Source organism: Schistocerca gregaria, chromosome 4 (assembly GCF_023897955.1).
Source record: "Schistocerca gregaria isolate iqSchGreg1 chromosome 4, iqSchGreg1.2, whole genome shotgun sequence".
Taxonomy (NCBI): domain Eukaryota; kingdom Metazoa; phylum Arthropoda; class Insecta; order Orthoptera; family Acrididae; genus Schistocerca; species Schistocerca gregaria.
This window is the reverse complement of record NC_064923.1, coordinates 148,405,014-148,432,604: the sequence shown is the minus strand read 5'-3', so window position 1 is coordinate 148,432,604 and position 27,591 is coordinate 148,405,014. Positions and strand designations below refer to the sequence as shown.

At 43.8% G+C, this 27,591-nt stretch overlaps 1 protein-coding gene across 1 annotated transcript in view; it reads right to left on the bottom strand.

Annotated features, from left to right (window-relative positions):
* The window catches only part of LOC126365953 (translational regulator orb2), a 1,712,650-nt gene that overhangs the window by 1,045,514 nt on the left and 639,545 nt on the right, over nucleotides 1-27,591 (bottom strand). The window lies entirely within an intron of this gene.

The following is a 27,591-nucleotide window of genomic DNA, read 5'->3' as shown; positions in this document are numbered from 1 at the left end:
CTAATCCACGCTAAGCTTCGATCGTTCGTAAATATTGCCCCCCTCCCTCCAACCATAATTTGCTGCCATGGTCACGTTTCACTTTTAATAAGTGACAAATGTGTTGCATTGGTATCGTAATGTGACAGGTTCAGAAAAATAATCACTGAAATGATGAAAAAATTATAGAAAGTTGTGGTAACAAGTAGGTAAGCCAATTTTTTTTGTCAACATCGAAAATCGATATTTTGTGTTTAACTTCGACGTTGTACTGTTTCAAAGAATTCAAAACGTGTGTGAAATCTTATGGGACTTAACTGCTAAGGTCATCAGTCCCTAAACTTACACACTACTTAACCTAAATTATCATAAGGACAAACACACACACACACATGCCCGAGGGAGGACTCGAACCTCCGCCGGGATCGGCCGCACAGTCCATGACTGGAGCGCCCTAGACCGCTCGGTTCAAAGAATTCACTATCGATTTTGAACCACAAACGATTAAACTCCTCACATCGATATTTTGCAACTATCGACGATCATCGAACATTACTGTATCCAAGAACTCTGTCTACGTGGACCGATGCAGGTATACTAAATGAGGCGACGTACTGCCAGTGCCGTCTCTCGGAGACCATGTATTTCCAACAATATTGCGCTACAGTTTTCGTTCGGACTGTGTAGCCTCGGCGCAATGTTTTTTCGTGGACCTCGGAAATCCTTCAACTTATGGACACCAACGGTTGTTTCTGTGATTATCGCTTCGTGCTTGCTATGATATCAAAACGCCGCAGTTACGTGTAACGCTGTTGCAGCTCGGCGTCGACGGTGGCTAACTGGGGCCAATAATTTCTGTACATACGTGCGAGCAAGTTTCAGACTGTTGTGGGGGTAAAAAGCGCGATAAAGCGGCGTCGGGCCGTTATTTCTGGGGAACAGGGTCCTTCATTAAAAGCTTTGCAAATCCAGCGGCTATCTAAATACTCCGGACAAGGCTGGAGGTAATTACGAGCGCCGCGCAATATCAGCGCGAGGCGTTTGTCAGCCGCAGTATCTGCATGTAAGGCTTAATTGGTTTCCTCGACTACACGCCCGCCGCGAGATGCTCGCTGCTCCTTCCTTCGCCTCGGCCAAAATTAACGCAATTATTTTACGCTTCCACGGCACGTCCGATGTTAAGACCGATCGCAAGAAAAACAATTACAGCCTTGTAGCCGCACTAGTTTGTTTACGCAAACGAAGCACTGAAGGAAGGGGGGAGCTGATGTTTTATGTCTCCCACACCCTTTGGTATGTGATCCATATCTTACCAGGTCCCCCCCGGCAGTACATAATATTTAGAGACGGGACTGACAAAAAATGGAAAAAGTTAATACTGTGATTTTAATGTTTCAGGCGTTTTAGACAGTCTCTAACCACTTGAGTACAGTGCACAGGACGTTTGTACGACCATGCGAAACTCTCAGGAAAGTCTTTCTTCGGGATGTTGTTCAAGTCGCGCGTCACATTGGCTTGGATGACCGTTACGTCGTCGAACAGTTGACCCTTCATATGAACATCTGCACTTATCCGTTTTGTGGTGTTCCTATTGATAACGTTAAGTCTCGTCAACCGTGACGATTTTATTCAGAAAATAACTGTCGCCGTTTTACTTTTTAATCAAGTCGCAGCACGTGTCCACACGTCGTTGCTTTTGTTCGGGACAGACTTCGCACACACATGTTTACTCCTAAAAAGACATTCTGGTGGATGACACGAGCATTTGATTTATAGGTGTTACTCAACTGCGATTTGCCACAATAACGTTGACTCTCTACGCCCGCGCGTCCCACTGCTTAACATTGTCTGTTCACAAGTGACTGATCGAATGCACATGTGTTGTTTACTGTTATTAGTTGAAGCTGCCACCGTAGTTTCTGCCTTTACATCAGCTATACGCCAGCAATAAAATCAGTCTCTGAACTTTTTGGACGGACGACGTATGAATAATACCGTATATCGCCTAATTTTGTCACAGCATAACTCTTTTTTCCGCTGGTAACTGCCGCGAACGGAATTTGAGTTATGATGTGGCACAGTACAAAGTCTTGTGGTAACCTGTGACCTTAGCGGTCGCGCGGTTCCAGACTATAGCGCCTAGAACCGCTCGGTCATAGCGGCCGGCTCTGGCAGTTAAAAGAGGACTAGACATAATGCGTTTCATCATACTTTAGTGTGGCCACAGCATGCTGTAGTGTGATGTCTGAAACTAATCATGAGCTGTGTATTCATACGTCTAACATATTTAGAGACACAGATGTAAGCTACATAAAATTCTATAGAAACTTACTACAGGGTAGACTAAAAGATGTTTGCTGTGGCACGTTTACAGGTTAGTACATAAAATACTTTAGTCACGTAAGTGTCCTAAATGAAGTTAGCAGCAAACTAATAAGATGTGCTGCTTCGACCCAGCATACTTATTTGCATTCGCCTATGTAAGGAGAGAGAATACTCTGCGAAAACGCCGTCTTCCTAAGTTTCCTCTTAACCGGGTTCATTAAAACTTGAGAAGCGGCGACACTGTTACGAAGAGTGCGGAAGAAGACGTTACTCGCTGCTGATATTAACACAACGAAAACTTCGAGCAAACGAGAAAGTACTCCTCTACGGCCCCAAGGTGGGCGCTCACCTGACATATGCAATAAAAATGCTCACAACCTTACCGACGCCAGCTGATTTTTAAAGGCATACTCGTAAAGTCCCGTACTACACGTGCAAGTCTCAGCTCAAAGATAAAACACGGGAAACTCACGGGAGCGTTCAGCATTCCCGAAAGGAAGAAAGGCTTCGCATCGGCAGCAGTAGTGGTAGTAACAGAAGAAAAAGCTACAGACTGAACAGGTATTTCACACAGAGATTCCTGAGTAACAATACCTCCTGGAAGTTGGTAATCTAAAAGGTGTTATAAGACAGTCTTAGGGGGGAAAAATAGTTCAAATAGCTCTGAGCACTATGGGACTTAACATCTGAGGTCATCAGTCCGCTAGAAATTAGAACTACTTAAACTTAACTAACCTAAGGACATCACACACATCCATGCCCGAGGCAGGATTCGGACCTGGACCGTAGCGGTCGCGCGGTTCCCGACTGAAGCGCCTAGAACCACTCGCCACACTGGCCAGCAGTCTTAGGGAAAAAAGGGTACTTACAAAGTATGATCTAAAATATGGAGAAACCATACAGAATGTGACTCATACCACAAATTCTGTCACAATATCAAAAAATAATAATGATTATTAGTTTCTACGTATCAGCAATGAACGTTTCTATTTCTGGGACAGGAAAACAGAACCAAGGGTCATAGATTTTGCTGCAGATTCTAACTCACACTAGAAACGAACTCACATTGTCTTCGGATGCACTAGATCCTTCATATTAGTTCCAAACCTCAGAAATGTAACATTTTGGCAATTCAGTTGAGGCTTTCATGACCTGGTATCTTACGTCTCCGGTTGTATAACTGACGTTTCTTTAACGATTTTCTGACGTTTCGCCAGCACAAGTGGTTGCTAAAGTCAAAGGCTCACCCTTAATGCTGGTGGCGGCCTGGAGTCGAGATCGCGCGCGGTGATTACCCTGGTAGTTAAAAAAGTTTCGAGACTGGATTAAAAAAAAAGATAGGGTAATTGAGATGTTTTTTATGGTTCATGTGTTCTATATATTCTTCCTGCACTTGAGTATAACGAACAGAACGTCCTTACAGCCATGTGAAACTGCCAAAAATGTCGTACTTTCGGATGTTATGCAACGCATTCATTACATTGGTCTGAGTGTAGGTTATGAAGTCAAAGCGTTGACCACTCACAAGAATTTCTGCACTTTGTCATTCTGTGGTAGGTTCAGATTCATAGCACCAAGTCTCATCACCTGCGAAGAACTGTCAAGTTGTCAAGTTGTGAGCGTCAAACTTCGTACACATTCTTCTCTTCTGGAGAATGTCTTGAACACTCGATTCAGCGGCATTCGGTTCGTTGCACGATTGCAGTTTGTGACTCAGCAACATTGACACACTACGGCCGCATGTCCACTACTTAACACAACCTGTTCAGAACTGTTGTTTACAGTTGTAAGTTCAACCCGCCACAGTTGTTACTGCGCTGACGTCGCCTTAAGCCAGGCATAAAATCAGCCCTGGAACTTTTCGGACGGAATGTGTACTTGTTGATTGTGAAGCCGACGCCTGAGAGCTTTTCGTCATGTTTGTTGATTTATATAGCTTCCCCGAACAAAGGGGTGTGGCAGCTCTTCACAGCAAGAACGCCCGTGTGAGACCGACCACATAAGAAAATTCGCCGACACGTAGCATCTAGCCGTAGAGAGACTTACCACGCTCTCTTGTTCAAGAAAGCCAAAGAAATTCGCAAACATTATAATTACTTCACAAGAAAGAAGGAAGCCCCATGGTAAACGGATCCTGGATTCTCATGCTGCAGCGAACGATCGTTGCAGATAGCAAGGGGAGAACCACAGTGGTGATGACCAGGGAAATAGCCTAGAACGCTGGCTTGTAGTCTCCGACCGCGAACTCGACTACAGTCCGCCACCAGCAATGGAGAATGAACCTTTGACAGCGGCAGCCATTCATGCTGGCGGAACATCAGGAAAATCGTCAAACAAACATCGCTCGGAAGAAACCGAGGCAGAATCCGAAAGGCAATACGTCATATAGGAAATTAATTTACGCCGAAGAATTGCTGAAAATTAAAACTTTTCGGTTTTTAAAATGTCTGAAATTAGTAGCAACTTCATGCAAAATTTAGAGAATTATCATATTAACAACAGTAGAAAGCAACTACTAAAGGATTCCAGGAATCATCGCATTAGTCACACTGGAGAATGTACCTGTACCTAAACGTTTTCGAAGGTGTAGTACTGTACATGGTTTTTCGAATTGAAATTTTCATGAATATACACACGGAATGTATGTTTCAATCCAAACTGTTTGATGCTGCCGTTAAAATTACAAGGATTTCACAGGAATATATTCTCGTATATTGCTGATTTTCCAGTGTGTCCCTTTCGTATTTTGCAGTTCGCATTGTACGCACAAGAATACGTAACAATACGTGAAGGAGTGCATATTTCCATGAGGTCATCTCGCCCGAGAGCGAAGAGAGACTTACATGTCAAGGCGGGCCCAGTGATTGTAAATGCACCGTGTAGCCGAATAAAACACGTCCATTACTGAAGGAAGACCTTTTTATGTATACTTTCGTTGTCTTCAGTATCATTACAATTCAATTTTATAATAATGGACAGAACTAAGTTGCGTTTCTGTGTTTTGGTTGTATTAAAAATTTGTAGGATTACTTGCAAATGGGCAACATTGCTTTTTTATTTTAATATATAAATTGATACCCCGCGGACACCAGTCACTCGGTCAGCATCCGGTACACAGTATTTCACAAATAAAAATGGGAAAACATTCTTTTAGGAAATAAAATATATATATAATGACATATACACCTGCCAGTCACGTAATTCTATTTTTAGTTAATTAGATAGAAATTTATCCAGCTGTTAAAAAAATGAATTATGGAAATATATTGAAAGAACGCAAAACAGGAAGCAGCGGTCATAATTTCATTTAAATAATTTAATTATTTATTTTTTCTGTGCTACTTATGTTTTATTAACTGTTTGGTGCTTTCAACCATTGACCATCTCCAAAGCAATTGGGAGTTTGCCTGATTCTTCAAAAAGACTGAAAACTACATCTGGAATTTTTGGGCTTCCTACTAAAAAAGCATAATACTAGCAGTAATTGTTGCATATTTGTCTTCATCGTTGTATGTTAACGTATCTAGATTTATCTATTAATTGTAACGTAGTAGGTAACCTTTGAAATGCGTATCACATCTACATGTCAAGTATATACTGTGCTATTGCCTTTTATTTGAGATCGCAATTTTCTCCGGGTAGTGGTCTACACTGCCATCTGGTGTCCAAATTGTTTTGTTATGGACACTATTCGCCAAAGACTGTCAGTTTACACAAATGATTTGTACCGAGATCACTGTCGAGATACGATGCAACAATCTGTTAAGCGGTTTGTCTGAAATTGCAGTTGTTAATGTTACCTATATAGCTGTTTTTCTGATATCTTACTCCTATTACGTATGATTTAGTTTACACTTATGTTTTATTAGCGACAGAAAACAATGCATCGATTTTTGAACGTGCCATTTTTGAAACTAATGAGTCCTAATGTGCCTATCTTCAGAACTGTTATCTGATAGTAAAATGTAAATTTTCACGACCGGAAATGTCATAATAAAATGTTCCCGGCTATTATGCCGTGGTCGAATGGTTTTCACCTCAAGACTCGACGTTTTGTCCTCATCTGCAGAGGATATTTCCAAGGGGAATCGTAGCTTTGTTGAATGACCGATTCACATCCTAGCTTGCAACTGACTACAGCAAAATTCCGCTTCCGCGCATTAGTGTGATGTTACATCTTTTGTATAAGTGAGTGCAATTGGCCGTTGTCCGCTGTTGCTATCACCCCATAGCGGAAAACTGGTACACATCTTCTTCAGCTCCGGAATCCAAATTTCATACAATTTCACGTCCTCCTCCTTCCTGCTGAAATTGTTGGGGTGTTTCTCAATCTCTATGGCCTCTGTGTATAACCTTTCATGGTATTTGCTTGTGGCTACCAGTACTTGAGTCTTATGAAAATGAAAGTGGTAGTGTCCTGGCTTGAAAGCATGTTCTGCATCAGCTAATCTGTCAGTCTCCCTTCTTCTGCAATTGCCCTTGTACTCTTCGAGTCTTTTATCGACTGTTCGTTTTGTAGTACCCACGTACACCTCCCCACAACTACACGGAATTCTATAAATACTTTTTCCAGTGGTTGTCGAATACCCTTGACCGACTTCGGTTGATCTTGTATCTTAAATGTCGGTGTGTGGAATACCGCAATGTTCCGCTTTCTCAAGATATTTCCAACGCGACCAGTCATGTCCTTAATGAACGGCAGGAAAACTCTCGATTTTACCGGCGCTTGAGAATTGTTATGATTTCTACGCGGTAGTCTTAACGCTTTTTTCCCCTTAGCGAACGAATAACCATTATTGACCAATGTACTGGTCAGATGATATAATTTTGCTTCAAGCATCTCGGGTTTGCAAATTTTCCTTGCTCTATCCGCCAACGTTTTTATGATGTGTTGCTTTTGTTGTGTGTGTTGGTTCGAATCCCGATGTAGTAACGGTCTGTGTGCGTGGGTTTTCGGTAAACCGTGTGGCCTAAGCTAAGATCTTCTTTCTTGAAAACTTGCACAACAAGAAAATTTAATCCTTCACCTGCCTCCTACTCCTTGGTAAACCGAATCTTGGGACTCATCCCGTTCAGATATTTGTGGAACGATCCAGTTCCTCCCTGCCATGCCACCACAAAACAAACGTATCATCCACGTAATGAAACCATATATTCGGTTTCTTCTTCGAAGTTTCCAATGCCAGCTCCTCGATTTTTTCCTGAAATACGTGATTGTGAATCCATATTTATCCAGTTCTGTAACATCAGGAGGAAAAATCCGATTTGGCTTTTGCAACACTTCATTGAGTGGAACCAACAGCGAAAAGCGGCACCACATCAAAATTAGTATGTCTTCCAGCTGTACCCCTAAGCCATTTAATTTACTGATAAAATATGGCGATTCCTTGATATACGAATCCGATAGGTCCACATAGGGTCGTAGTGGTGGCAATGGAATACGTGCGCGAACCAATAGCACTCACTAGAGGCTTGAGAGGAACATGTTCTTTGTGCACCTTCGGCAATTCTTAACCTTTTGGTGCTAGTGCAACTGAATTGGACAAATTTTTCTGAACGCTTTGTTCGATAGAGGACTTCTTTATCAACGTCGTAACAACTGTAATAACTTTGTCTGTGCGGTCTTTACTTAGTTTCCTATATGTTTGCGGATCTAATAAGCCGTGAATATTACTATAACAGTCGGTCACATTCAAAATAACCGTTAGATTTCCCTTATCAGCGGGGAGATTGATAAAACTATCGTCCTAATTCAGGCATTTTATAGCATTCCTCTCACCCACAGTTAAACACTCTTTCGTGAGAGAACACAGAAGCTGGACTCTCTTCTCCTAGAGACCTTCCATGCGTCGCACATTGCTTGATATTTCCCCGAAGAAAGAAGGTGGTAGCTTGGGCCACACGGCTTACCAAAAACCCACGCACACAGACCGTTACCTACACCGAGATTCGAACCACCACACACAACAAAAGCAAGTCATCATAAAAACGTTGGCGGATATAGCAAGAAAAATTTGCGAACCAGAGCTGCTTGACGCAGACTTATAACATCTCACCAATGCATTGCTCAAGAATGGTTATTCGTTCGCTAAGGTGAAAAAAGCATTAAGACCACCGCGTAGAAATCACAGCGGTGCTCGAGCATCGGTGAAATCGAAAGTTTTCCTGCCATTCATTAAGGACGTGATTGATCGCATAGGAAAAGCGGAACATCGCGGTAGTCTGCACACGCACATGGAAGATTCAAGATCAACCAAAACTGGCGAAAGACGTTAGACAACCACTGGAAAAAGCTGGAATTTATTGAATTCCGTGTAGTTGTGGAGAGGTGTACGTGGGTACTACAAAAAGGACTGTCGAAAAAAGACTCGACGAGCACAAAGGCAATTGCAGAAGAGGGTAGACTGACAGATCAGCTGTTGCGGAACATTCTTTCAAGCCAGGAGACCACCACACTCATTTTGATAACACACAGCGAATACCACGAAGGCTATGGAGATAGGCCATAGAGAGTGTGAAACACGCCAAGAATTTCAACAAGGAGGAGGAGAGCGTGACACTGAATGATACTTGGATTCCGGTGCTAAAGAAGATGTGTACCAGTCTTCCGCCATTGGATGATAGCAACAGCGGACAACGCCAATTGCACTCCCGTATTCAAAACATTTGACGTCACGCCACTGCGCGGAAGATCGCGGATACGGACTTTGCTGTAGACAGTTGCGAGCTAGGGTGTGAATCGGACATTCAACAAAGCTACGATCCTCCTTGAAAATGTCCTCCGCAGATGGGGACGAAACGCCAGGTTTTAAGGTGAAATCCTTTCGACCACGGCATAATATCCTGGAATATTTTATTATTTGTTATTTGATCATTTTCCTCCTTTTTTTACAGTCCTGAAAATGGCCAGTGGTTGAAATGTGTCACAAAATTCATCAATTAATTACGATCCAAATAAAATTATGTAAGTTAAAACATGTTTATATCCGAGGCTGTCCTTGTTTCTTCCACTAATATATTTTTCTTCCAGCTAGGTTAAGAGAGCCACGCAGGGTGTCGCCACCTTAGTGCTTCTGAGCTTGCACAATTTTCATTTGGGGTTAACTCCTTTAGGATCTTCCGCACTCTCCGCTGTTGGTATACTCCTCTTCCACGTTCGTGATCGTTGGTTAGTTTTCGCTTGTAACCCTCGATGGGGGATATCTGGAAACATTATTTGTCACAAGTAGCATCTTCACTCTGCAAAAAATCGATTGTCGCGTGGTTCCTTAGTGGACAGCCGAATATCATGTGATCGATGATGTTCACGCGGTGCAGTGAGACAGGGCTGTGTCATTCCTACATAAAAGATGGAAGTGCTGCCTGAAAATTTCATTGTTCTTCAGTCCAGAGACTGGTTTGATGCAGATATACCCCATGCAAGCCTCACGTCCGAATTACTGCATTCCACATACATCTGAAACTATTTACTGTACTTGTATCGTTTGTCTCTTGGTCTTTATCTATAATTCCCCCCCTCGCCCACCCCACCACAAACACACACACACACACACACACACACACACACACACACACACACACACACAACACACACTTCCCTCCAATATTAAATTGGTGACTCCCTCATGCCTCAAAATGTGCCCTATCAACCGAGTGCTTCCTTTAGTCAGGTTAAGCCCCAAATTTCTTTTCTCCCTAATTTTATGCAGTGCTTCCTCATAAGGGACGATGTCAACCCCACTAATCTTCAGCATTCTTCTGTAGCACCACATTTCAAAAGTTTCTATTCTCTAATCATCTGAACTGCTTATCGTCCACTTTTCACGTCCGTACAACGCTACACCTCAGACAAATTCTCGATAAAAGACTTTCTGTAGCTTAAATTTACTTTATCTGTTAACACATTTTTTTCTGTAGAAACCTTTTTCTTGCCCTTCCATTCTGTATTTCATATCCTGTTTATTTTCGCCATCATCAGTTATTTTAGTGCCCAAACAGCAAAACTCATCTACTGTTTTTAGTGTCTCTTATCGTAATGTAATTCTCTCAGCGTCGCCTGATTTAATTAGAGTACATCCCATTACCCGCATTTTGCTTTGTAATGTTCATTTCATATCCTACTTTCAAGTTACCGCCCATTCCATTTAACCGCACTTCTATATCCTTTGTGTCTCTAACAGAATTACAATCTCACCGACAAATCGCAAAATTTTTATTTCTTCTTTGGTTCCCCTTATTGTTGGCTCAATCTGAATAATTTAGGGGATAGCCAACAAACCCGTCTCACTCCCTTCTTAACAACACCCTTCCATGCTCTTCTGCTCTTGTAACTACCGTATGGTTTATGTACAAGTTGTAAATAACCTTTCGCTCCCTGTATTTTACCCCCGCTACCTTCAAAATTTCAATGAGAAGCTTTCTCTACGTCTACAAATGCTATAAACGTAGGTTTGCCTTTCCTTACCCTGCCTTGTGCGCTAAGTCTAACCACACTATATCCGCATGATATCTTCCTCTATTTTGGTGCGGTAGGTGGCATTTATTATTCCGTAAGTCTTCGATTTACGACTGCACACCTTGGAACAGGTCTGTGCATGGAACATGGTCGTGTCCCGTGGTGAAGAGCACTCTTATTTGTGGCGCCTTCTTGATATGTGGACCTTAGAGGACGGCGGATGGCCCGTCAGATGCAGGGAAGCGGTCGATGCAGCCACGGCCCGAGGACGCGGTCCGTCATCCCAGTATTTTGGGCCGCAGTCGGGCTAAAGTTGGCTCCGTCCTGATGGCCAAGCAAGGAGCACGACCCTAAAAATAACCAAGTGCCATTCTCGCCCGTCTGCAATGCCCGCCCGAGATGCCGTCATCGAAGCAGATGCGTCGGCAGTTTACGCTGCAACCCGCCTGCGTGCGCAGTGACTCAGTGCGGCCACCAGCGCCCCAGCGTCCTCAAGACGCAGTCTAGTCCGTGAAGCGTGTGCATCGTGACTGACTGAATACTGCCGCTCCCTCCACATCCCAAATAACTTCATTTGTATCTTAACAAGCAGCAGTTCTGACACTGCAGTAGCAAAGGAACATCACCAAGACAGATGCAGATTAGTAGTGGAAATTTTTGCAGTATTTCCCATCAAGTAACAAGAGAACGCAATAAACTGAGACAACCTTTCGTAATCTTCGCCTGGTTTACAATTTTCCACACTGTAGTACGAGATACGTTCAGGAAGTAAGTTCCGGTTGAATGCCTTTCTGTAGCAGATCGCAGTTCGGCGCATGTGCTGCAGATGCTTTGAGCCAAGGAAGAGGCGACACAATTTTGAGTTCTCTGGGCGTAGATTACCTTGTGTATTACTTGTTTAGGGTGACGAAATTGATTGAAAATCCCCTCGCTTGTGAAAGTCTATCTCTAATACGTTTTCTAAATTCCAAGGACAGTAAACCAGTCGAAAATCGTCAACAGATCTGTCAGGTTTACGGAGAAAACACGATGAGTAACTCATTGGTAACGAGATGGGTCCGAAAGTTCCCTGCGGGAAGTGAGAAAGTGGACTATGACGACCAAAATGGGCGTCCATGTTTGGTTAATTGAAGAACTGGTTCTTAAAACCCCCATAACTCGTAAAAGAAAACCAGAAGTCTACAGTACGCAATCTCTCTAAAAATTGTCCGACAATTTCAAGATCTATTCTTCATGAAACAGTTTACGAAAAAAATTGAATTCTCCAAACTGTATGCTCGTTGGGTACCAAAAGCTCTTACGGAACAACTAAAATAACAGCATCTGGTGCAGTACAGTTAACTTTTTGACACGTGGCAACAAAGATGGCGATGATTTTCTAAGCAAGATGCTGATCAGGGATGAGATAAACACCAAAGACAATCAAATACTGACACCTTCAAAAGTCTCGTGCACAAATTTTTGAACGGAGACAGTATTCTTCTGGTGAATTTTTTTTACCGCGAAGTGAAACACTCAGTGCAAATGCTTACTTTAAGATGTTTTTAAAACGTCACGGAGTACAGATTAAGAGCCGTCTTTTTGCAGCTGAAAATGTTCCTTGGCAGTAAAAAATTCAACAACAATCATGAGCTGAAGGAACATGACACCACACAACTAACAATACAAGCGGTGACGTTCAGTGACGAGGCCATACAAAAATTTGTTGCGCCGTATGAGAAGAGACTACAAAATTGTGGAAGCTACACATAGTGTGAAACAAAATTACACTGGGTTGACAGAAGGTATCGTGTCAAATCTCCTTTTGCCCGGAAAAGTGCAGCAACTCCGACTTGGTATGGCCTCAACATGTCGCTGAAAGCCGGCCGCGGTGGTCTCGCGGTTCTAGGCGCGCAGTCCGGAACCGTGCAACTGCTACGGTCGCAGGTTCGAATCCTGCCTCGGGCATGGATGTGTGTGATGTCCTTAGGTTAGTTAGGTTTAACTAGTTCTAAGTTCTAGGGGACTAACAACCGCAGCAGTTGAGTCCCATAGTGCTGAGAGCCATTTGAACCATTTTGTCGCTGAAAGTCCCTTTCAGAAATATTGTGTCATGCCGCTTCTACAGCCTTCCGTAATTGTGAAAGTGTTGCCGATGCAGTATCTTGTGCACGAACTCAGTTCTCGATTATGCCCCACAAATGTTCCATGGGACTTATGGCGGGCTATCTGGGTGGCCTAATCATTCGCTACAATTGTCCACAATGTTCTTCAAACAAATTGCAAACAATTGTGGCCCGGTGGCAGGGCGCATTGTCATCCATAAAAATTCAATCGTTGTTTGGAGACGTGAAGTCCATGAATGGCTGCAAACGCTCTCTAACTAGCCGAATTAACCATTTCCAGTCAATGATCGGTCCAGTTGGAGCAGAGGACCCAGTCCATTGCTTGAAAACGCAGCCTACACCATAATGGAGCCATCACAGCTTGCACAGTGCCTTGTTGACTACTTGGGTCCATGGTTTCGTGGAGGTCTGCACCACCGTCGAGCCCTACCATCGGCATTTACCAACTGAAATTGGGACCTATCTGCTGAGGGTCCAGCCGACATGGTCACGAGCCCAGGAGAGGCGCTGCAGGCGATGTTGTACTGTTAGCAAAGGAACTCGCGGCGATCGCACATTGATTTCTGCGGTTATTTCAGGCAGTGCTGCTTCTCTGTTAGTACTGACAATCTGTGGTCGTTAAGTGAAGGTCGTCGGCAACTGTGTTGTCCGTGGTGAGAAGTAATGTCTGAAATTTGGTATCCTCGGCACACTCTTGATACTATGGATATCGGAATATTGAAGCCCCTAACGATTTCCGAAATGGACGTCTAGCTCCAACTATCACCATGCGTTCAAAGCCTGTTAATTCCCGTCATGCGGCCATAATTACGTCAGAAATATTATCACGTGAATCACCTAGTTAAAAATGACATCTCCGCCAGAGAACTACCCGTTTACGCCACATATATGTGTGTGCATATCGCTATCCCACGACTTTTATCACTTTCTACACTGCGCAACAAAATTCAAGGATCGCTGTTTTGAAACCCTGAAATTTTCTGCTGTTGCGGCGCAGAAATGTGAAACTGTGCTCAAATGTGGGCACACTTCCTCTGTAGTGATACAATAGCGTGGCGCTCTGCGACGTCATCCTCGATCTGCAGCACTGGTACTCTCTATCCGTTTCACTATATTGTCATTCACTTTCAGACAGGAACGGCGCTTTGTTGTAGACCAGTCGTCTGCAAAAGGCCAGATACTGGCGAAATGAAACAAAAGCGGGTGGCACTTATTAATAATTATTGAAATACAAAAACACAAATATTTAATTTTACTTTTCATTCAACGTCATTTTATTAATAAGTAGGAACAATAACAAAAAGAGAATAAAAAAGAAACATAGAATTCAAATGAGAATTTCGAAATAATTATACATGCGAGTCGAAGCAAAATGTAATGTGTCAGATAAAGCCTGGCTATTTGTGGAATGTTTTCTTTTATTTCAGTCGTAGTAATTCGCAGAATGACACTAAAATGCCCATCTGTGAAACGAGAAGAATATTTACTTATTTATTTATTTATTTGTAGTTGACAATTCAAAGAGATTGCTCACATGAGAAACTGCTGCCAAACATATAATTAAATACTGAGCAAGCCTTTAACATCTTCAAAATGAAGTGGCAAACTGGCTTATAATTTAACAAGATCATTTATTTCATAAAAAGAGTCTTTTTGACAGTCACTGTACGGAACATCAATAACTCCATTTCTAAATTACTCAGTAGGTCCTTAATATCACATTGCAGATGGATTACAAAAACCTTCAGTTTACCAGAAACCTGCTGGAAGTCACAACATCTCCTCTTGAACTGATTTTGAAGTTGCATTAAAATGCATTTTATTTTATTATTTATCTAATGAAAATTTATTCCAGCTTCCGCGACTGCTTTTAACAATTTGAGAAGTGGTCTAGCTTTTTCTCGTGAATAAATTTTATGAATAGCTTGTTTTTTCATTAATTTGTTTTTCCCTTGAAGCCTCATATTCAGCATATTTAACTCCTTAGTTAGTCCGCAGCTCGTGGTCGTGCGGTAGCGTTCTCGCTTCCCGCGCCCGGATTCCCGGGTTCGATTCCCGGCGAGGTCAGGGATTTACTCTGCCTCGTGATGACTGGGTGTTGTGTGATGTCCTTAGGTTAGTTAGGTTTAAGTTTTTCTAAGTTCTAGGGGACTGATGACCATATTAGTTAAGTCCCATAGTGCTCAGAGCCATTTGAACTCCTTAGTTAAATCTCAAAGATCCAAAGTCTATTAACCACTCAGGATCTGTACATTCTGGAACACATTTGCCTTTTTTCTATCATAAACTGCTGATTAATTTTCTGAGATCAAAAACATTTTTTCAGCATTGCACATCTACTTCAGAATCATACAGGACGGTTCGGTGATCTGCTTCCGCATCTTCAAATTGTGTTGAAAGTGGCGATGTATCAACCCATTTCTTCTGATGAAGCTTGCAGTGGACATCACCATTTCTTCTTTCCAAGCAAGAACTTTGCAGCATAACGCTTCTTGGTGGACAGTGGAATGGAAAAAAATGGGATGCCAAAACGTATTTCTCTTAGTTCAGTTTTAATTTTACAGACCAGACCCGTTTTATGTCCACTCATGTTTCTGCCTTCATCAACCGTAACACCAATTTTAGCCATGGTAATTGCACTTACAGTGACGCTTTTTCTAAGTGACGAAATAAATCTTCTTCTGTGGTCATTCCTTTCAAACTACATATCTGCAAAAAATCCTTGAAAATATTAAAGATGTGATTAGTTCCAAGAATAAACATTAGCAGCTGGGTAGTATCAGAGATTTCATAACTTAAATCGACAGCTAAAGAGAACCATTGAAATAATCTCGCCTTTTCCTTTAGTTGCTTATACAAATTACTGCCCAAATCTTCAATACACCAGGAACACGAGCACGTTCTGGCAGATAAATATCTTCAATTTTTTAATCTCCACACACCTCCTCAACCATCAGTAGAGCATGTTGTTTTATAAGTTCGCTGTCCGCAAACGGTCAGCCAGACTTCACGAGTATTTCGGATAACCTTAAACTCTAACGTACACCCGATTCGTTATTTGAACTTGAACCTTAAAAACATTTGTTGGTTATTTACTGACGACTGGAGTGTGTCAGTTTTATTTTTCCGTAAATCACCCGTCAGACATTTGACATCATATTCTTTTTGAAAAACAATAGTTTTCCGATATATTAAGCAAAGCGGTTTTCCTTTACGATCAAGACAAAGAGTAAAAATCTGTCGATGCATCGCTGAACACTATCTTCTTCAAGTAGCTTCCAGTTCTTTTTAAAGCCGTCAGTAAATGTCATGAAACTCACAACACGGAGTAAACGCGGCAGCAACGGAAGTATTATTCAGTTGCATAAACGCTGTTTAGCATTGTGAACGCAATCGAATAAAAAAATAACGTTCCCAGTTACAGAAACTCACTACCTAGTAGTTGTTAGTTTCGTATTGTGCCGTGTGAATGCACAATAAGTTGTTTCGCTCGATCGCACGGCACTTGGGGCGCGCGGGCAGCAGTTGCTTCCGTCTCCGCAATCATTTCCTTCCGTCGTCATCGTTACTCGGATTTCAGTTTAGACGCGATACTGAAATATTTCCGAATGGTAAGACCTTTATTCACGAGCATTAAGGAGAAGGCTCTCCGGGCAGCACGCAGCCCGCGGTCCGCGGCTTGCCGACCGCTGTTGTAGACTACACCAATTCTTTCTGAGATAAAGTGAGCAGCTCAAGTTCCAACTCCTGCGACGATTCTGTCCCAACACTCGTCACCGTTATAATGGAACCTTTGCAAACTTTTACGTGCTGTTCTCATGTATTGCATTTCATGTTCGCGTAACAGGCTCTTCGGCATCGACCTGCTCCGTGCTTACCGAAACGTCGGTAAGAAGGGCCTTTTTGAAGCCTACAATAATTCTGATAGTCACATTCTGCTGAAAGATTTATTGGAAAATCCTAGGAAGTTCCGATTAAACGTGAGGTCAATGAACGGATCCAAACTATCAGTTCAATCTCTCGTCAGTCCGTTTGGTGGCGATACTGAATACAACAGACAAAGCTGAAAATTTTTAATTCAGCATTTAAAAATGTGCTCACCCGTACCGTACCAATGTCTGAACGCCGCTCAGACTTATAGACAAGCTGTATCTAATGTCGGCGTTGATGACGGGACGTTAAACTCTCATCTTCCTTCCCTTTTTTCCTCAATTGAGCGATGTCTGTATTAGAACCACTGGAATTGAAAAACAATTGAAGTTACTTAAAGCGGACAAGGCACCACGACCTGACTGAATTCCACTTAGATAACTGAACATTCGCTACTTGTGAGGTCCCTCACCAATAACGAGCCGCACGGGGTAGCCGCGCGGTCTGAGGCGCCTTGACACGGCCCACGCGGCTTCCCCCGTCGAGAGATCCGAGTCCTCTGGGGCCTCGCGGAATGGCCGCGCGGTTTGAGGAGCCATGCACGGATAGCGCCGCCACTCCCGCAGGAGGTTCGAGTCTGCCCTCGGGCATGAGTGTCTGTGTTGTTCTTAGCATAAGTTAGATTAAGTTACTTTAAGTAGTGTACAAGTCTAGGGACCGATGACCTCAGCAGTTTGATGCCTTTGATATTCACACATTTGAACATTTTTGGGCATGTGTGTGTGTGTGTGTGTGTGTGTGTGTGTGTGTGTGTGTTGTCCTTATCGTAAGCTAGTTTAAGTTAGATCAAGTAGTGTGCAAACCTAGGAACCGATGGCTCAGCAGTTTGGTTTCACAGGCACCTACCGCCACCATCAATAACGATTGATCGTAGAGCAACGAAACTTTGTGGAAACATTTGTAAGGACATGAGGAAGAGATGTAATAAGTAAACCACTGAAAGAAATACACTTTAATTTCCTCACGAGAACGTATCAATAGTTAACTGCACACCTTGTTAGGTTCTAGGTCACATCCGTTGCTCAGTGTGACGACCATCTGCATCCACGACTGCTTGAAATATATTGCTCTACTGCTGGTCGAAACCTCTCAGGTGTGACGTTGGTTATCCCCATCTCTACGCTCATCATCAGCCTCCAATGTGCGTTAGTGCCCCGTTGATAAACCCTGTCCTATAGGTAACCTCGTAGCCAGAAATCACACGCTTCATATTTGGTGATCTTGTTGGCCACGCAGTTTAGAACGATCGGTCAATGATTTCGTTTTCTCCAACGTGTTGCGGAGTAACCGGGTGACCTCACGAGCAATGTGAGTTGGATCTCAATGGTGCATCGAAACAATTAAGTCCACAGCACCTCTCTTCTGTGTAGTAGGGATCACATGTTGGCGAAACAGATCACAGTGTAAGTGTGTCATTCACGCTGCATGTCCTTTGAACTTGGGGTACGAGTTCCTCCCTACGTTGCCGTATCAGCAGTGGCACCTAACGGCAAGTCATGACACTAACAATTATAACAATGCAAATCCTGCAGCGCCCAGTCTGAACATCATTCCTACAAAGTTGGGTATCCATACGGTAAATAGTTTTCTGTCTACAGTGACGCAAGTAGCGGAAGTTTAATTATAGCCACCCTGTACGCTGCATACGCTACGGAATTCTCTCCTTTGCTAGTTTATGTTTATCGATAATCGCTTGCGCAGCGAATAGTTCCGTGTGACTGGAAAGGCGTATAGATCACCTCTACTTATATAAAAATGGTGCTTGATCGGATGCAGAGAGTAGTAAATGAATATCGCTAACGTCAGGCTGTTGGAGGATCCTGGAGCATATTCTAAGATCAAACATTGTGACTTTCCTGAAGAAAAATGAGCAAAGACTGGAACAAAATGCGATTTGGTTTAATGAATGGCAGCTTTGTTTAGATGTGGATAAATTTAAGATAATGGCTATTACAAAGGAAAGGAACTCTGTAGTATGCGATTACATGATTAAAGGTAAATGACTTGATTACGGGACATCGTGTAAGTATATAGAGGTAATACTATGAAGCGGTATGAAATGATACGATCACATAATATCACTATTATGGAAGTGGCATGGAAGACGTAGATTTGTTCGAAGGGGTCTGGGAAAGAGCGTTTCATCCGTACGGAACTCGCATACGAGGGGATGTTGATAAGTCTTCTTCCTAGTCGAAATGGGTGTAGATTAATTCTGATGTTTTGGCATTAAACTTTGTTCTTTATACTATAGGTGATAGTAATTGCGCAGCAGTAACATTGGTTTTCATTTTTCTACACAAGTTTGAATGATTATGGCGCAAGAAAATGAAGAATTCACAGTGAAAGACAGTCGTGCTTTGATGTAATATCTTTTTTAAAAGGGGATTATAGCGATTTTCCTGATATATAGGTGGTAACTGCCCTTCCTATTCCACTATCAAGAATCGGATGGCTGAATTTAAAACAGGGCATTTCACGACGCAAGGTGAAGAGCGCCCCGGAAGGTCAACTCAAGTCACAGTTCTGTAAACCGTTGACAATTTTCAACCAATGATCGTGGTTGATCGGAGAATAACTAATAAAAATGTAGCAGGGATAGTGGGCATATCCGGAGAATGTGTTGGAATAATAACATGAATAAGAACGAACAATTGACCAAGCATGTAAGGAAGCAGCTACTGATTTTCTTAGAACATACACTCCTGGAAATTGAAATAAGAACACCGTGAATTCATTATCCCAGGAAGGGGAAACTTTATTGACACATTCCTGGGGTCAGATACATCACATGATCACACTGACAGAACCACAGGCACATAGACACAGGCAACAGAGCATGCACAATGTCGGCACTAGTACAGTGTATATCCACCTTTCGCAGCAATGCAGGCTGCTATTCTCCCATGGAGACGATCGTAGAGATGCTGGATGTAGTCCTGTGGAACGGCTTGCCATGCCATTTCCACCTGGCGCCTCAGTTGGACCAGCGTTCGTGCTGGACGTGCAGACCGCGTGAGACGACGCTTCATCCAGTCCCAAACATGCTCAATGGGGGACAGATCCGGAGATCTTGCTGGCCAGGGTAGTTGACTTACACCTTCTAGAGCACGTTGGGTGGCACGGGATACATGCGGACGTGCATTATCCTGTTGGAACAGCAAGTTCCCTTGCCGGTCTAGGAATGGTAGAACGATGGGTTCGATGACGGTTTGGATGTACCGTGCACTATTCAGTGTCCCCTCGACGATCACCAGAGGTGTACGGCCAGTGTAGGAGATCGCTCCCCACACCATGATGCCGGGTGTTGGCCCTGTGTGCCTCGGTCGTATGCAGTCCTGATTGTGGCGCTCACCTGCACGGTGCCAAACACACGTACGACCATCATTGGCACCAAGGCAGAAGCGACTCTCATCGCTGAAGACGACACGTCTCCATTCGTCCCTCCATTCACGCCTGTCGCGACACCACTGGAGGCGGGCTGCACGATGTTGGGGCGTGAGCTGAAGACGGCCTAACGGTGTGCGGGACAGTAGCCCAGCTTCATGGAGACGGTTGCGAATGGTCCTCGCCGATACCCCAGGAGCAACAGTGTCCCTAATTTGCTGGGAAGTGGCGGTGCGGTCCCCTACGGCACTGCGTAGGATCCTACGGTCTTGGCGTGCATCCGTGCGTCGCTGCGGTCCGGTCCCAGGTCGACGGGCACGTGCACTTCCGCCGACCACTGGCGACAACATCGATGTACTGTGGAGACCTCACGCCCCACGTGTTGAGCAAATTGGTTGTACGTCCACCCGGCCTCCCGCATGCCCACTATACGCCCTCGCTCAAAGTCCGTCAACTGCACATACGGTTCACGTCCACGCTGTCGCGGCATGCTACCAGTGTTAAAGACTGCGATGGAGCTCCGTATGCCACGGCAAACTGGCTGACACTGACGGCGGCGGTGCACAAATGCTGCGCAGCTAGCGCCATTCGACGGCCAACACCGCGGTTCCTGGTGTGTCCGCTGTGCCGTGCGTGTGATCATTGCTTGTACAGCCCTCTCGCAGTGTCCGGAGCAAGTATGGTGGGTCTGACAAACCGGTGTCAATGTGTTCTTTTTTCCATTTCCAGGAGTGTATATTTAAGAGCGAGCCGCTATTTCGGAGCTCTCTTCCCAAGAAGTGTTGGCTTTTCTCCTACTGACTCTTTTCGTCTTTCGCAAGAGCTTAAACGATAGCAATTGTCGAATCAGACGATAAATCCATTGTGTGAAATATTAATTGTCTGAAGTGGCACAGTAATCGGAAACTGCGTTTTGTTGAAAATTCCTATATGTTTCAACTATACCGTACTATCCTACGATATTACAGAAATTTAATGTCCTACAAGTAAGGTTCGCTATTGATGATTAACTTTCAACTTGATATGAAACCAATAAAGCATGTTACTAAGTGATTAAAACTAAATATTACTCCGATTTCGTAGAGCACTTGTGTCAGTTTCGGCATTTATCGCCATCGTCAAGTACCTGCGAATATAATTATGGTGAGATCGTGTATAAATGTGAATGCAATTTGTGTTAAAGTGGCTATATTGTATTCGTATTAAGGATAATGCGCCGTCCATATTACGTCGCTAGTGACCTCTCTTATAACAGTGTTTTAATTAGACGGTAAATGACGTAAAGCCGTTGAACGTAAAATTCCGTAATTCTAAAACGAGAGAATGCCGGACTGAATGTTTATATGAACATTTTTTCCTTGTTTTGGTGAAGTCTGTATAAGAATTTATCCGTCACCTTCTAGAGGATTGCAAGCTGTTGCGAACGTTTCTGACAGGTTAAAACTCTGTGCCAAATCATTTCCCTTGCTTTTTATAGGTAATGTTCTCACCAATGGATCAATCTTGGTACACCCAATTGAAAGTTCAATTCTCTGCGAAAATTAACGCACCTGTTACGAAATTTCTTTTACGGAATACATTTCAGTACTCACTCTGCAAACCGAGGCAACTCACGCTAGCGCATGATATGACATATTGCATGCTACGGAGATGTGCAACCTGACAAGAAAGACGGCCGGAGTGGCCGAGCGGTTCTCGGCGCTACAGTCTGGAACCGCGCGACCGCTACGGTCGCAGGTTCGAATCCTGCCTCGGGCATGGCTGTGTGTGATGTCCTTAGGTTAGTTAGGTTTAAGTAGTTCTAAGTTCTAGAAGACTGATAACCTCAGTAGTTAAGTCCCATAGTGCTCAGAGCCATTTGAACCATCTGAAAAGAAACTCACAGTTTCAGAATTATGTGCAAGTGAAAAGTCGAAGAACAACGAGCAGGGTGAAGGAATACTAGGGTTTAAAGTACTATCGACGATGGTGGTCATCAGAAACGAAGCAATAGCTTGGGATTGATGGATAAGGAAATCGGTCGTGTCCTTTTCAAAGAGACTATTCTGGGATTTGCCCTAAGTGATATAGGGAAACTACAGAAAAAGAAAATCCAGATGGCCGTACGGGGATTAGAACCGCTGTCGTTCCGACCGTGAGTCTAGTGTCTTCCCATTTCGCCATCTCGCTCGATTTCTTGTTTACAAGAGGTAAAAACGTTTTTCTCTATGTCTTGAGGTAAGATGCCGAAATTTGGATGGCCATCACAACTACCCTTGTTTTGAGTCATTTGTCTTGTATGGTTATTCTGCTTGAAATTGATCGACAGAGTTGTTGGGTGTTCTCTTGAGGGATACCGTGCCAAATTCTGCCCAATTGGCGCATTAGATTGTCCAGATTGCGAGCTGGTCATGCCAATAATGATCCAAGCGTTCTCAGTTGGGAAGAGACACGACGACCTTACTGGCCAAGGTAGGATTTGGCAAGCACGGAGACAAGCACCAGAAACTCTCGCCGTATGCAGACGGGCATTATCTTCATGAAACGTATGCCCATGATGGCTTGCCGTAAAGTGTAACAAAACGGGACGTAGAAAATCGTCGACGTGCATCTTTCCTGTAAGGGAGCTGCAGATGAGAACCAAAGGTGTCCTGCTGTGAAATGAAATAGTACCCCAGACCATCACTGTTGGTTCTCGGGCCCTATGGCGGTCAACAGTCAGGTTGGTATCCCGCCGCTGTCCGGGGCGTTTCCAGACACGAATTTGCTGCTCATCGTGCCTCACATCAAAGCGGGACTCATCACTGAAGATAGTTCTAATCCAGTCAATGAGACTTCAGGCCGAAGACCTGCCTGGATACGCCAACCTGATTTTCGCCTGCCACTCGATAGCCAGGGTTGATGGTCTGGGGTTCCATTCCTTTTCATAGCAGGATCCTTTAGTTATCATCCGCGGCACCCTTACAGCACAACGGTACATCGACGTTACTCTACGCCCCGTTTTGTTGCCTTTCATAGCGCGCCATTCTGGGCTTACTTTTCAGCAAGATAATGCGGGCCATAATTTCTACTGTTTGTCTTCGTGCTTGCCAAACCCTACAATTGCCGGCACAGTCGCAGGATCTTTTCTCAATTAGCATTATGGGCAGGGCCGTCCAACCACCTCTAGATTTTGACGATCCAACGCGCCAATTGGACAGACCTGTGCAAAATATCCCTCAGGAGGACATACCAACTCTGTCAATCAGTGTCAAGACGGATAACTGCTTGTGTAAGGGCCAGAGCTGGACGAATGCGTTACTGACTTGCTCAGTTTGTGAAGTTCTTTCTCTTGAATGAATAATGCAGTTTTTCTCAAATTGCAGATCATTTATTTGTAAATGTACATCACTTTTACCAATTTTCGTCCTGTTCGCATAATTCTTTCGCGGTGCGCCGCTTTCTCTTTTCTCTTTCCTTGGAGTGTATTTTTGAAGAAATGCGCTTCCATATCGATCACGTTCGATTTAGCTGATGATTCTCCATCGCGTATAATCTCATTCTTTATCCAAACTTGAAAACAGGTACGGAAATAGTTATAATAAAATGTGATCCTAAGTTCTTCATTGGTTCTCATTTCCAACCGGAAATAGCCATGTCAGACAGTTAGGTTGTAGAATTTTCCTCAGCTCGTTGCATGTTCTTAAACGAAGGTTGAGAACCGTCCACAGCGGAACTACCAGAGAACCGCCAAAGGCAGCAACAGATGCTGTCAATCGGCTTTGCGATCCATGCGGCGCCAGCGCTTAAACGGATTATGCGAAAAAGTCTCTCGGCTGCTCGGGCGGAAAGCATTTCTGCCTAGGCCGTGCACAAGCTGCCGGAATGCTGCTTCTTCGCTGCCGCCGCGAAAGCATGCCAACGATTTCTCTGCCAGAGGAATTCCTTCTCTTTTGCTACGCTACTGCTTCCGACAGCAGTCTGGAGCACGTTCAGATGAAAACTGCTCAAATGTATTCTGAATAATCCCACGCAGCTCCATGTCTGTTGCACACAGAATGCATTGCACTCAGGCAGTAAGCTCTACAAGCTATCAGTACGAAAGGAAAAAAGAGGGGGGTGATGATACCAGACGCAGTAACTCCAGTAAAACTACCTAAGCATGTATGTTGGTCGCAATCGGGGTGGTTGCAGAATGCTTTCAGTTTCTGTCAATACGAAACACGTGTGTTACCACCGACGTGTCAGTATTTTGTGAGTGAGTAGCGTTTGTGTCAAACTGTCATAGCCGGCCGCTGGTGGCCGAGCGGCTCTGGCGCTACAGTCTGGAACCGCGCGACCGCTACGGTCGCAGGTTCGAATCCTGCCTCGGGCATGGATGTGTGTGATGTCCTTAGGTTAGTTAGGTTTAAGTAGTTCTAAGTTCTAGGGGACTTATGACCTCAGCATTTGAGTCCCATAGTGCTCAGAGCCATTTGAACCAAACTGTCACACACGTCGTTTCAGGTAATAGTGCTGATTATTGTCAGATGATTATTTATAATACCATAATTATCAAGCAAGGAAGACACTTCTCACTACGTAAAATCAAGCGTTACCCATGGCAGTGTATACCGCAATTTACTCAGTTCAGTGCCGACGACAGGACGATGATATGCGAAGTTACCTACATTTCTATAGATTTATAAATTTAATTCGTTTGCGATTTTATGCAGGGTCTAGAGAAACGAGCCAATATCATAAATAATAGGCGCTTAAAGGTTTTATTGTCACCGATCGTTGTAATAATTTTGTTATTCGATAACCCGACGAAAACGCAATGTGATCAAAAGTATCCGGACACCCCCAAAAATATACGTTTTTCACATTAGGTGCACTGTGCTGCCACCTACTGTCAGTTACTCCATATCACAGACCTCAGTAGTCATTAGACATCGTGAGAGAGCAGAATGGGGCGCTCCGCGGATCTGTTGGACTTCGAACGTAGTCAGGTGATTTGGTGTCACTTGTGTCATACGTCTGTACGCGAGATTTCCACACTCATAAACATCCTTAGGTCCACTGTTTCCGATGTGATAGCGAAGTGGAAACGTGAAGGAACACGTACAGTACAAAAGCGTAGAGGCCGACCTCGTCTGTTGACTGACAGAGACTGCCGACAGTTGAAGAGGATCGTAATATGTAATAGGCAGACATCTATCCAGACCTTCACACAGGAATTCCAAACTGCATTAGGATCCACTGCAAGTACTATGACAGTTAGGCGGGAGGTGAGAAAACTTGCATTTCATGGTCGAGATGCTGCTACTAAGCCACACATCATGCCGGTAAAAGCCAAACGACACCTTGCTAGGTGTATGGAGCGCAAACATTGTACGATTGAACAGTGGCAAAACGTTGTGTGGAGTGACGAATCACAGTACACAATACGGCGATCCGATGGCAGGGTGTGGGTCTGGCGAATGCCCGGTGAACGTCATCTGGCCAGCGAGTGTAGTGCCAACAGTAAAATTCGGGGACGGTGGTGTTATGGTGTGGTCGTGTTTTTCATGGAGGAGGTTTGGACACCTTGTTGTTTTGCGGAGCGCTATCACAGCAGAGACCTACACTGATGTTTTAAGCACGCTCTTGCTTCCCATTGTTGAAGAGCAATTCGGGGTTGGCGATTGCGTCTTTCAACACGATCGAGCACCTGTTCATAAAGCTCGGCCTGTGGCGGAGTGATTGCACGACAATAACATTCCTGTAATGGACAGGACTGCACAGAGTCCTGAACTGAATCCTACAGAACACCTTTGGGTTGTTTTGGAACGTCGACTTCGTGCCAGGCCTCCCCGACCGATATCGATACCTCTCCTCAGTGCACCACTCCGTGAAGAATGGACTGCCGTTCCGCAAGAAACCTTCCTGCACCTGATTAAACGTCTGCCTGCGAGAGTGGTGGGTGGGCCAACACTATACTGAATCCCAGCTTTACCGATGTAGGGCGCCACGAACTTGTAAGTCATTTTCAGCCAGGTATCCGGATCCTTTGGATCACACAGTGTATCAAAAGAAACATTTAGTGTAAATGAGATAATAACTCAATGAGTTCGTTTCTGGGCCTGATTTTCTCATCCATTTTACGATGGAATCAATAGACTTAGGAACATGAAAATTGCTGTGTGTGCTGTGAGCGGAAGTGTCAGTTGCGTGATAACAGTATACCCTGTTTCGGTATTGGTGTTTGTGAGTTTTGGAACTGGGCAGTTGTCCCAGGGTTTTTATTTGTATTACAAGCAATAACAGTAACATGGCCCTTAGTCATAATTGTTCTCTCTTAAATTCAAGCAACTGAGTAAGAGATATTCGAAGGGCTTGGTTTTGTGAGGAGTGCCAAATTTTGTAGACCTAATATACAATCCATCATTTTTTCCCATTGCGAGAAGTAGTTGGCCAGCGGCAGTCAGTGTACACTCTGCACCTAACATTACGTCAGGCGTGCTTCACACAGATATGCGGGTACCTCCACCCATCTGCCTTGTTCCCCTATCCCATCCAGGAAGAAGCTCCTCATGAGAGAATAAAAGATGTGAACGGATGGGAATTTTATCTTCGCATAGCAGTAAGAAAGAGTAGCTCGCCGACACAGCCTCAAACATACAGGTAACCAGTTATCTGATCGTAATTCTCTGATAGACGAAGCCATACTGAAGATATACCACGACGTTGCTGTTCACTAGCACAGAGGAAAAAGGTAACTGAAACGGTAGCCCGATTCGTTATGCTTCACAGTTTGCCAAAGGCTAAGGAAGGTCTCTGAAATCGACCCAGTACTTACTAAAACGACAGTAAGTCATCAATACCAAACTACTAACTCAATGTGGACAAGTATAATGAAATGAAATACCTGAGACCGTTTGAATGGCGTAAACTGATCTTACCACAAAATCATTTAGCAAAACAATGGAATACCGAATTACGAGTAATATAAATGAGAATTTAAACACACTTGTTGCGTGTATCGTTGCACTAATTTAACATTCGATCCATACAGAAGTGGAAAATATGTTTATTTGCTTTCATCGCAGTCACAATGCAAGCAGGTTATCAAGCTCTGATTTTTTTGTTTCCAGTCTGCACGAAACAGCAAAACAAACATTACTGTCTGTAGTTTAACAACAGATGACTGTTTCTAAATGTTTCATATATCTGTCTTCGATGGGGGAAATAAATACCTTTGGTGATTTGTCAGCCACGGAATGTACAAAATGCACAAGATAATGAAGTGGAATGTAGCATCATAAAAAATTCTTCTTGATACAACAAGACCATCTAATTGATAAAAATAACTGCACATCCAACACAAAATCACGAATACGAATTCTAAAGTATGGTCTATGCTGTGTATCTCCAAAACGTGCTGTGAACATGTCTCCCCCCCCTCCCCCCCCCCCCCCTCTCTCTCTCTCT